We start from the raw sequence: 12,500 nt of genomic DNA, 5'->3' as shown, positions 1-12,500 counted from the left end.
CCTGCATTTATTTGATCCAGCTCACAGTAAAATTGTAAAATATTTTTACCATTTAAAATAACAGACTTCAATTTGAAAATATTATAAAATGTAATTTATTCCTGTGATCAAAGCTGAATTTTCAACATCATTACTGCAGTCTTCAGTGTCACATAATCCTTCAGAAATCTTTCTAATATGCTGATTTGCTGCTCAAGAAACATTTAGGATTATTATCAATGTTGAAAACACTTTATAACAATATTTTTGTGGAAACTGTCATACATTAAAAAAAAAAAAAAAAAAAAAAACATTTATTTTAACACTGCACTGTTGTCTTGTTTTCAGCCAAAATAAAATAAAATAAAAAATTAAATCAAGAAGGATTTTCTAGACAAGTAAAAATTATTTTCTTGTTTTCAGAAAAAAACAAGTCAAAATTAAGTGAGTTTATGCTTGAAACAAGCAAAATAATCTGGCAGTGAGTAAGAAAAAAAAATCACGTTTTCTGTTAAAAAGGTTTTTTTTTTTTTTTGCTTACCCCATTTGCAGATTATTTTGCTTGTTCTAAGCAAAAACTCACTTCATTTTGACTTGCTTTTTCCGAAAATAAGACAATAATTTTTACTTGTCTAGAAAATCCTTTTTGATTTAAGAATGTCTCGATATTTTGGCTAGAAACAAGACAACAAAATCTAAATAAGAAAAAGAAAAAAATAGAAATCTTTTCTCTGCCATTTTTTTCTTTCTTAGTGTATTTGTCTTGTTTTCTAGTGTAAATATCTAAACATTATTGAATCAAATTTCAAAATGCATTTACTTAACAAATAAATGACTTAAGATATGTCTTGTTTTCTAAAAGAATATCAAAATTGTGTTAGTTTTTGCTTAAAACAAGCAAACATTTCTGCCAGTGGGGTAAAAAAAAAAATCTTAATTTAAAGGCTAAATAAAAAAAAAAATCCTTGCCCTATTGGCAAATATTTTAGCCAAACATTTTTTTATAATTTTTATTGTGAAAAAGACATAAAATAAGACATTTTGAGATATTTATACTAGAAAACAATACAAAAATACTAAGTAAGAAAATAATAGTTTGCAGTGTTGTAACATTATAGATATCTTTGCTGTCACTTTTGATCAGTTTAATGCATACTTGTTGAATTAAAGCATTAATCTCTTTCCATTTGATCCCAATAGTTTGATTGGTACTGTATGTGTGTTGATCTGAGCTCTCGTCCTCCGTCACGCTGTGATCTGATAATGTTTACTGACGTGTTGTTGGTATCTCACAAACACATTCAGTCATATGTTTTCATTCTCTGAGACAGGAAAAAAACACTATGAAAGTGGAAATCAAACTACAGATATCACTGCACTGCTCAACAGTGATTGAATCCCGAAGTAAATTATTAGTTTTGATTCATTAGGTCACTGATTCACCAAAAGCAGGATCATTGTTGAGGTTATATGAGGATTTGGGGTCAGTAAGATATTTTCCCCCCGCTTTTATTTATCAAGGACATGTTAAATTGATCAAAAGTTACAGTAAAGTCATTAAGTTTCAAAAGATTTCTATTTTAAGGCGAGACACTGCAGGTGAAAAGGGGAAAAAAATGAATCAATAGTTATGACCTTACTTACCCAGATGATTGATTACATTGATAATTGCAAACATTTTTTGTATTACAAGTTTTCTAAAATGTTAGGTTTAAATATGCAAATGAGGCATTATTTAATGAAATATGTGACCATGGACCACGAAACCAGTCATAAGGTTAAATTTTACAAAACTGAGATTTATACATCACATGAAAGCTCAATAAATAAGCTTTCTATTGATGTATTGTTTGTTAGGATAGGACAATATTTGGCCGAGATACATCTGTTGGAATATCTGGAATCTGAGGGTGCAAAAAAATCAAAATACTGAGAAAATCACCTTTAAAGTTGTCCAAATTAAGTTCTTAACAATGCATATTACTAATCAAAAATTACATTTTGATAGGTTTACAGTAGGAATTTTACAAAAAAGCTTCATGGAACATGATCTTTACTTAATTTCCTAATGATTTTTGACATAAAAGAAAAATCAATAATTTTGACCCATACAATGTATTTTTGGCTATTGCTACAAATATACCCCAGCGACTTAAGACTGGTTTTGTGGTCCAGGGTCACATATGTGCTAACTTGCATACATTTCTAGTACAAAAAAGTCAGTTTCAAGTGGGGGTATCTAATTTCGTCACAACATAATTCTGAAAAAATTAAAACAGACAGGAAATTTTTTACCATTTTTTGAGGAATAAAATGTTGTATAAAATCAAGCGAATTATATATGAACAAATCCCTCTGTAAAAACCTTCAGGATATAGCCAGGAATAAAAATGTAAAGTTTAGTGTGTAAGTGCTACTGATGTGGAGATTTATGGCTCAGTGTAGGAGAAAAAACTCATTTTAAGAAAACGGCCTTTAAAGTTGTGTATTCTAATTGAAATCTATTGATAAAAATAGATAAAGTGCTATGAAAGAAACACTTAACAGTGTCTTTTGGATGTTTTCTTTCCACTAGTCACTAAAAACACTTTAGGAAAAACCAAAAAGTCCAAAATCTCAAATTTGACAGGTGCATGAAAAAACAACATTTTTGCCTGCAGTGTCTCCCCTTAAATAAATGCTGTTGTTTTGAGCTTTCTATTCATCTGTGAATCCTGAAAAATAAAACGCATGACTGTTTCCACAACGATATTGTGCAGCACAACTGTTTTCCAAATGTTTGAGCAGCAAATCAGCAAATTAGAATGATTTCTGAAGGGTCAAGTGACTGAATACTGCAGTAATGAGGCTGAAAATTCAGCTTTAATCACAGAAATAAATTACATTTTAACAGATATTCACATAGAAAACAGGTGTTTTAAATTGAAATAATATTTACTTTTTTTTACCATTTTTAATGTATTTTTATCAAATAAATTCAGCCTTGGTGAGCGAAAAGACTCTTTCAAAAATATGACATGGTAGTGTCTGGTGTGAAAAGCGTGCTAAAGCAGAAATTATATTTTTATATAATAACATATGTGACCCTGGACCACAAAACCAGTCATAAGGTTAAATTTTTACAAAACTGAGATATATACATCATATGAAAGCTCAATAAATAAGCTTTCTATGGTTTGTTAGGATAGGACAATATTTGGCCGAGATACATCTATTTGAAAATCTGAAATCTTAGGGTGCAAAAAATCAAAATACTGAGAAAATCACCTTTAAAGTTGTCCAAATTAAGTTCTTAGCAATGCATATTACTAATAAAAAATTACATTTGGATAGGTTTACAGTAGGAATTTTACAAAAAATCTTCATGGAACATGATCTTTACTTAATTTCCTAATGATTTTTGGCATAAAAGAAAAATCAATAATTTTGACCCATACAATGTATTTTTGGCTATTGCTACAAATATACCCCAGCGACTTAAGACTGGTTTTGTGGTCCAGGGTCACATATTTAGTGTGTTTGTTCATCTGATGTCAAATGTGTCATCTTTCCCTATTGATTTTGGGCTTTAGATGTGACTGAACAGATATGAAATCTAATGGAGGTTTATTTAACGCCATAAACTAAATAATTCAACTGTTTGAGTCACATGATCACACTAAAAACTGTCCATTTTTCTCTCTTTCAGGTGTGTAACATTGGAAGGTCAGATGATCAGGGCAGAACAACGGCTGTGAGGCTCTGAGCTGTTCAACACATCTACAGACAGACAGACAGACAGACAGACACAGGTGAGCCGCTCACAGACATCAGGAGTGTTTGTCCTGCTCACAGCTTCAGCTGTAAATCTGCTGTTATGAATATAGAGACGAGGTCATGGGGTCTCACGCATACAAACATCCATCTGTCTGAGAAATCTGAGAGATGCTTTGTTTCCCTTGACCTGCTGATGCAGGCGTTTGGATTAGGGGTGTGTGAAATTGACAAAAAAAAAAAAAAATTGTGATATTTTTGGGATGTTTTTGATTTGAACAGTAATGGAATCAGATTTTTCTGAGTGTGTTTTTGTGTTGGTTTATTCCTTTCCTGGATAAATAAATGACACTAAAACTGCCAGCAGGTGGTGGCAAGTATTTTGTCCTGATGAGTTAGTCATTGAATTATTCATTCAACCGATTAGTTGAAAACGGCTGATTTATTTGGAAACAGGTTTATGAATGGATCATTGAATCATTGACTCAAATGATTTGTTCAAATACAGATTCATTCAGAAATGAAAAGCTGCTGTGTTGCTCTGAGATGAGATGCTCTGACTTTGTTTATGAAACAAAATATTAACTTTTTTGAACTGTGTATAAATGGTCTCATTCGTGATCGCCTTACATGCTGATATTCGGGAAAACAGCACTATTACGCCCAAGTTTACTTCACCATTTTGCAATTAAATCCTAATCTAATCATGACAAACTGTATATAGTTGGAAAGGACTAACTCAAAAATCTACTTCATAACAGGAGTTCTAACTTTTGTAACAAACAGACTTCCTCGTTGCCTATTTTCCTATCACACTTTAGAAATTATATATATATATATATATATATTAGTTGAAAACTTTAAAAGTCATTTTAAAATCAGACATTGCATTAACATGGAAAATGTACATCAAAATCATATTACAAAATGTTTTCTTTCAAAAATTATAAATATTTAAGTTTGATTTAGACTTTATTCTTGTAATATTTTGGCTTTATTCTCATAGTATTTAGAATTTATTCTCATAATATTTTGCCTTTATTTTCTAAACATTTCGACATTATTCTCAAAATATTTCAACTTTATTCTCAAAATATTTCAACTTTATTCTCAAAATATTTCAACTTTATTCTCATAGTATTCAGACTTTATTCTCGTAGTATTTTAACGTTATTCTCCTAATTTTTCGACATTATTCTCAAAATATTTCAGCTTTATCCTCAAAATATTTCAACTTTATTCTCATAATATTTTGACTTTTTTCGTAATATTTCTATTCTCGTAATATTTTGACTTTATTCTCATAATATTTTGACTTTATTTGTAATATTTCGATTTTATTCTCATAGTATTTCAATTTTTTTCGTAATATTTTGACTATTCTCGTAGTATTTTGACTTTACCCTCATAATATGTTGTTTTATTTTCGAAACATTTTGACTTTATTCACAAAATATTTCAACTTTATTCTTGTAATATTTTGATATTAATCTCCAAATATTTCGAATTTATTCTCGTAAAATTTCGCCTTTATTTTTAAAACATTTCGACTTTATTCTCGTAATATTTCCACTTTATTCACATAATATTTGAACTTTATTCTCAAAACATTTAAACTTTATTCCCAAAATATTATAACTTTATTCTTGTAATATTTTGACTTTTTTCTCAAAATATTTTGACTTTATTCTCAAAATATTTTGACTTTTTTTCTCAAAAATGTTTGACTTTATTCTCAAAAATGTTTGACTTTATTCTCATAGTGTTTTGACTTTACTCTCATAATATGTTGTCTTTATTTTCAGAACTTTTCGACTTTATTTACGTGATATTTCAAATTATTTTGATTTTATTCTCATAGTATTTATAATTTATTCTCATAGTATTTATAATTTATTCTCATAGTATTTATAATTTATTCTCATAGTATTTATAATTTATTCTTGTAATATTTCGCCTTTTTTTCAAAACATTTTGACTACTCTCGTAATATTTTTACTTTATTCTCGAAATAATTTATACATATTAGTGATATTAAATAATGCACACCTGTAGTTTGGATGCACATGCTGAAATCCATGTTTTTTGAGTCTGAGCGTGTGTTTTTTTGCTTGAGATCCTCTCGTGACACTCAAGCGGTTGGAGGTTTGTTATCGCAGGACAGACTATGTCTGGTCTATATTTGTTTGTCGGAGCGGCTGATGCTCCCACACCTGCTGTCGGGCTCAAATGATCAGCCGTTCATTGTGTTTGTGTGCTGACAGCAGACACGCACACGCTACATAACTCAACTCTCACACAGACTGACTGAACTTACACACACAGATACGTCTAACAGTTGATCAGAAGCACGAATGTGAAAGAATCACTTAAATATTCAAATAATGTGCGCCGTTCTGAATGTTAAAATGCTTTCATAATATATTCATTATTGATTATATATTTACATGTTTTTTCTCTAGAATTATGCATGATATAATGCGAAATGATCTGAAGCACTTTTTATTTGACTGTTATGCGTCCTACAGACCAAGTACGAGAACATTAAGACTGTTTTAAGAATCTCTGAGAGATTCAGTACCAAAGTTTGATTCATTTCTGTTGGTCAGTCAGAAGAATATTACAGGAAACAATCATAAATAAACAATCAAAGCAAGCCTCGAATAAATAAATAAATAAACAAATAGGGGCTAAATAAACAAATGTTGAAATATAAATAAATAAAGCATACATAAATATACTTACAAACATACATTTAATATTATACACTACCAGTCAAAAGTTTGGACACACTTGACTTAATGTTTTTTAGTTTTTTTTTTTTTAGTTAAATATTAATTATTTAAAAAAAATACAATACAATACAATACAATATTTTATTTTATTTTTAAATACAAATTGTGCCAAGGAATGACTCTTGTTTTTAAGAAAAACTGAAGTTAAGAATTTTTTTCCCTTGAAAAAAACAAAAACAAATGTTTTTCTTGTAAAACAAACTGAGAATCATTCCTTGCCACAATTTGTATTTAAAAAATAAAATAAAATCAAACCAAATAAAATAAAATAAAATACAATTAAATTAAATTTAAAAAATATATTGTATTGTTTTGTTTTTTTTAAATAAGTAATATTTGACTAATAATTAAAAAAAAAAAGTCAAGTGTGTCCAAACTTTTGACTGATAGTGTATATTGAAATTAAATAATTATAATAAAATAAAATTAATATATCTCTTCTGGAATTTACTGCTGGCTCTGATAGTGGGTAAACATGAGATTTAATTCGTTTTGGTTAAAGCTAATGGGTAGTCTTTGGTCTCATTAAACTATTATTTGTTCCAAAACAAATAGTTTTGCCAAAATCTCATCATGTTCATGGAAATCGTATGCTGTATATCAGAGTACAGTCGACTGAATTGCCTAGCAACTTTTATGATGACGATGACTGTTGTTGTTGTTTATTAAATAATTATTATTTAATAAATAATATTTTATATGAAATAATAGTAATATTTAAGCGTTTAGTTTTGAGAAACGGTGTTTGTGTTCGTGATGGTGATTTTAGTAACATGCTCCGCCATTAGATGGCGACAAGAGGCTGTTTTCACGAGTCAGCAGTAAAGACTTTTATTTTGAAAAATTTGAAACGGAAGTTATTTTTAGTTTCAACAGCAGTTTGACGCAGCGAGGAAATGCACTGAGCAGCAAAAACACCCTTAACAGAAGAAAAGATATATACGTTAGGACCAAAATAACACTTTCCTCAAAAGTTTTATTCATTGACTGTTTATTTTGAATACGAAATCGATCTGAAGGATGAATTCTGGATCAGATGCTGGTACGTTAATCACACTCGCTCCCTCATAATAACGTTTCTCTACATAAAACAGTAATACAAGAAGATTTTAATGAAGCAAATCAACGTTTCTTCATCACTAGTTAACTTTTAAAGTGGCGTTTTCGATTTAGTAACGGAGGCTTTTGCTGCTAACCCTGTTCAACTGTCAACTTTAGATTTGAATTTGTGGCGGAAGGAAGTAGTTCTGCGCAAAAGAGCACTTTTAAAGACACTGTTGTTATTTTATTATGTATTTACACACTGGTGCCGTCGAACTGTTCTATAAATGCAATACCACACTCGTAGACGTGAGATACGTCTGTTTATATAACAGTTCGTGGTTCTCAAATCTGATCGGTATCGCTACAGAACGCCCTTTCATAATTTTGTATCACTCCGCTTGTTCTAGCCGGGTCTTTTTTCCGAGTGACATGGCAGACGCCAAATCCCTAGCATTTTATAAATATTACTGTTTTTGTGTTACGGAATATTGTTTTAAGAGGTTTTCAGGCGAGAATGTACTTGTTTATAGTTCAAATATGCAAATATGCTATTTGAAAATTTGCTTTGGCGTTTTCGGACTTGTGAGATCCATATCGTCAGGGGGCGTTCTGTACTCGTTTTTGTTGTTGCTGTTTATTAAATATTATTACTTAATAAATAAAAATGTATATAAACCATAATTTAAATAATGTATTTAATAATAGTGTTTAGTATTGAGGAGCGTGTGTGTATGATTTTAGTTACATTGTTCCGCCATTAGGTGGCGACAAGAGACTGTTTTTATGAGTGAGCAGTAAAAATTAATTTTGGGACTTTTAAACTGAAAACTTATTAAGCGGGAGTTTTTGATAGTTATACATCATCTGAAAACTGAATCAATAAGCTCTCCACTGATGCTATGGTTTGTTAAAATACGACAATATTTGGCTGATATACAACTATTTGAAAATCTGGAATCTGAGGGTGCAAAAAAAATCTAAATAGTGAGGAAATCATCATTAAAGTTGTCCAAATGAAGTTCTTCGCAATGCATATTACTAATCAAAAATTAAGTTTTGATATATTTACTAGGGGTGTAAATCGGAGCCTTCAAGACGATTCGATACGATACCGATTTCTTAAGCCAACGATTCGATTATTTTCGATACTTCAGAATTCCCTGTGATACGATGCGATTCGATTCAATATTAGATATTTTTACATGATATCTATTAAGTTTCAAATAAATCAACAAAAATGGTAAATAATTTGCCTTTTATTGAGAATACAGAAACAGTATTCTATTCACATAATGTGTATGTTCCACTAAAGCAGTTGTGCTCAATGCACTGCAAATAGAACAGCAAATATAAGTTACTGCATCTACAAAGTGCAATCAGATAAATTGTAATAAGAAAAAAAAAAAAAAAAACTTATAGTGCAGGTCTACTATGGCCAATTAGCCTATTCATCGTTTTAAAAAAGTTTCTTTCATACAAAATTGGTTACATTTTAAAAATAAAATTTTCATCTTATTAAGAGGTAATGGTCACACATCCTCTGCAGTAGATGAACTGCAAATAGAATACTACTCCACAAAATCAGTTCAAAATCATCGCTCTTGAAAGTCAGACAACAACGTGAGGTCTGTGAACATGAACAACATCATAGACGGACTGTGAAACGAAAGTAACGCGTGTGAAGAAGAAGACAGTGAGGTTAGTGCCACCCGCAGCTTAGGAGTAGGTAGTGCGCTTAATACATCGGAGCAGACAGTAAAAGAAAGGTCGGAACGGATTCTAAAAATAGACAAGTGAACAAACAGGCGGCAAAATAAACACATTAATCGATATTCTTGCGGACGAATCGATGCATTGAAGCGGCGGCTGCATAATCGATGCATCGATACGAATCGATTAATATTTACACCCCTAATATTTACAGTAGGAAATTTACAAAAGATCTTCATGGAACATGATCTTTACTTAATATTTTAATGATTTTTAACATAAAAGAAAAAATCTATAATTTTGACATTGTGTCTTTTGGCGATTTTTCTTTTATGCCAAAAATCATTTGGATATTAAGTAAAGATCATGTTCCATGAAGATATTTTGTACATTTCCTACCGTAAATATATCAAAACTTAAAAATACAGACAAAAATATCTAAATATACTTCTAAAATATAATTTATTCATGTGATGAGGTGTCACATGATCCTTCAGAAATCATTCTAATCAATCTAAATCTTTCTAATATGCTGATTTATTAGAATTATCAATGTTGGAAACAGTTGTGCTGCCAAATGTTTTTTTTTTTTTTTTTTGGAACCTGTGATTCTTTTTTTTTTTTTCTTCTTTTTTTTGATGAATAAGTTAAAAAGAACAACATTTACTGAAAATATAAAGATTTCCTAACAATGTAAATCTATGCGATCACTTTTTATCAATTTAACACATCCTCCTTGGTGAATAACAGCATTAATTTCTTTCAGAAAAAAAAGAAACAAAAAAGAAAGAGTTAACGTTTACTGACCCCAGACTTTTGAGCAGTAGTGTATATTGTTACAAAACCTTTCTATTTTAAATAAATGCTGTTCTTTTTAACCTTATATATTATTGCTCAAAGAATCCTGAAAAGAGTATCACAGCTTCTAAAAGAATATTAAGCAGCACAACTGTTTTCAACACTAATAATAAATCAGCGTATTAGAATGATTTATGAAGGATCATGTGATGTGAGTAATGATGCTGAAAATTGAGCATTAAAATATCACAGGAATAAATTATATTTTAAAACATATTCACATAGAAAACAGTTGTTTTAAATTAAAATAATATTTCTAATTTTTCTGTATTTTTGATCACTCATTCCTGCACAATCACGACCTCAGATCATTTCTTGTGTTGTATTTCTGATCCTGAGCAGCTCATTTTTGTGTGTTGTTCTCGGTTTCTTTCATGTCACGTGTGTGTTCTAATTTTGTGGATGTTAATTGGCGAGTGGAGGCAGGTGGCGCCACCGGTTGCTCAGAGGCTCGTTAGCGCAGCGCTGTGTAATGGCTTTGTCTCTAGTGTGAATATGAACGCTGGTGCATGAACTCTTGACACAGCCATTCATCCATGATCGGCCCAGAAACCCCCATCCGGACCTTCACATCTGAGCCTGCCACACACATTATACACAGCGTTATCATTAACCCTCAAAGACCGAGACAGCCATCCGCGGCTAAAAATAACTATTGTTCTTAAAAGTTTAATAACTTTTGAAGTTATCCAATTTGAATGCTTTAAAAAGTCTCGTAATGCACAGAGTCAAATTTATCTCATATTCAGAGGCTCCGTAGTGAGAGTGATTACGGCATCGCATTTCCTCAGCACTGATTCGTCAGATCAAACCAATGCAGTTGGGTCCTGTGAGCCAAACAGGAATGATTGCTGATGCTTAGTCCCACCCCTGTGCCCAGATTGGCTCAAACTGGCATCTATTCAACCAATAAACATAGGTTTTTTGAATCACTAATTAGCAAGTTTCTTTGGAAATCTGAACAAACGCAAAGTGAAAGTAAAGTGCGTCTTGCGTGCATGAAAACAAACGCAAAATAAGACATTTGCATGACAGCATTCTTTGAAAAAGCACAGAAATACTCACGACAGAGCCCTTTGACATAACACAAACCTAAAACAAGGATGAAACAGCAGTGCATATCAGATAAAGCACTGGAATTTAGGTTTTAGCAACACTAGGCGATCTCCCTTTAAAATAGATTGGGACGCAGACTACAGCCAGCAGATCCATCTATTTGGTTGTTATATTATGTAACTAATTCTTATATAGATGTTAAAGATTATTTGCACTATTTTTTTGTTGCACTCTGTATATTTCTCTCTCATTGTGTGTAGTTTGTGTATAATTTGGACTGGTTATATTTTTGTTGCACAAGACAACTTGTGCAATTGTTTTCATTACTTCCTACACTCTTAGTGTTTATTGTTAATACTTATTCTTATATTAAGAATATATTTATCTGAAAAAGTAACTTTTTTTTTTTTACTGTGTTTTGCTATTATATAACACTGACTTTACTCCAGAAATGTTTTTGCACAGGTCTATATTGTCAATAAACTCAATAGGCCTGGTTTTCACTGAAAAGCTTGTAATAATATTGTAATATATGGCTATAACTTGCTTGGGGATTGTTATATATAGACAAAATATGGCTGCTTTATCTTATGAATTTTAATTAATTTCAAATGACTCACTCAGGTATTTGAGTAAAATGTGTCTAAAGTACAGTTTGTGTTTTGTGAGTTGGAAAACATACTTATCTATAGCCCTTATCGAAGTTACTACAAACAAGAAAACATCAGAAGAACCTAATAAAGGATCATATCAATGTCATATGAAATACAATAGTCAAATAGAAAAGGACAAAATAGAATACATTAGAATCAGTGTTAACTTAGCATGACTGAGATACTATTGTAGTTTTTTTTTTTTTACATTTTAATTTTTTTTGCTTTCATTTTAGTAGGTTTGCTGTGTAAAAATCTGTGTAAATTAAAATGAGAAATATTACATTTGCAACTAGCTGAAAAGTTATATTTATATTTTAAAAAGTATTTTTTTAAATTATAAAATATTCTCAAATATTTACATATATAGTTTTTGTTATTTGAAATAAGCTGAAATATATATATATATATATATATATATATATATATATATATATATATATATATAATTTCAGTTTATTTCAAATAACAAAAACACTTTTATTGTTTTAGTTTTAGTTCTGTTGTAACCCTGAATAGAGTAGAAAATAGAAAAAAAATTTTTATTGCAGATTTATTTTTATTTTCTATTTTCACTTTAATTTTAGTAAAGTGTAAAATAAGTTTTAGTGAAGTTTTTGTATGTTTTTGTCATTTTATCAGTACTTTTTTA

The 12,500-nt window shown here is 30.2% G+C and overlaps 1 protein-coding gene across 2 annotated transcripts in view; it reads left to right on the top strand.

The window, feature by feature from the left end:
• bmpr1bb (bone morphogenetic protein receptor, type IBb) overlaps positions 1-12,500 on the top strand; it is a 159,908-nt gene that overhangs the window by 82,386 nt on the left and 65,022 nt on the right. Inside the window, exon 3 of one of the 2 annotated variants that reach the window (XM_073829156.1) lies at positions 3,668-3,770. The exons of the other annotated variant lie outside the window; for it this stretch is intronic. The gene's annotated coding sequence lies outside the window, so the exon portion shown is untranslated. The remainder of the gene's footprint in view (positions 1-3,667; positions 3,771-12,500) is intronic. 2 annotated transcript variants of the gene reach the window in all.

Source organism: Garra rufa, chromosome 23, assembly GCF_049309525.1.
Source record: "Garra rufa chromosome 23, GarRuf1.0, whole genome shotgun sequence".
Classification (NCBI taxonomy): Eukaryota; Metazoa; Chordata; class Actinopteri; order Cypriniformes; family Cyprinidae; genus Garra; species Garra rufa.
This window is presented reverse-complemented; position numbering and strand designations above follow the sequence as displayed.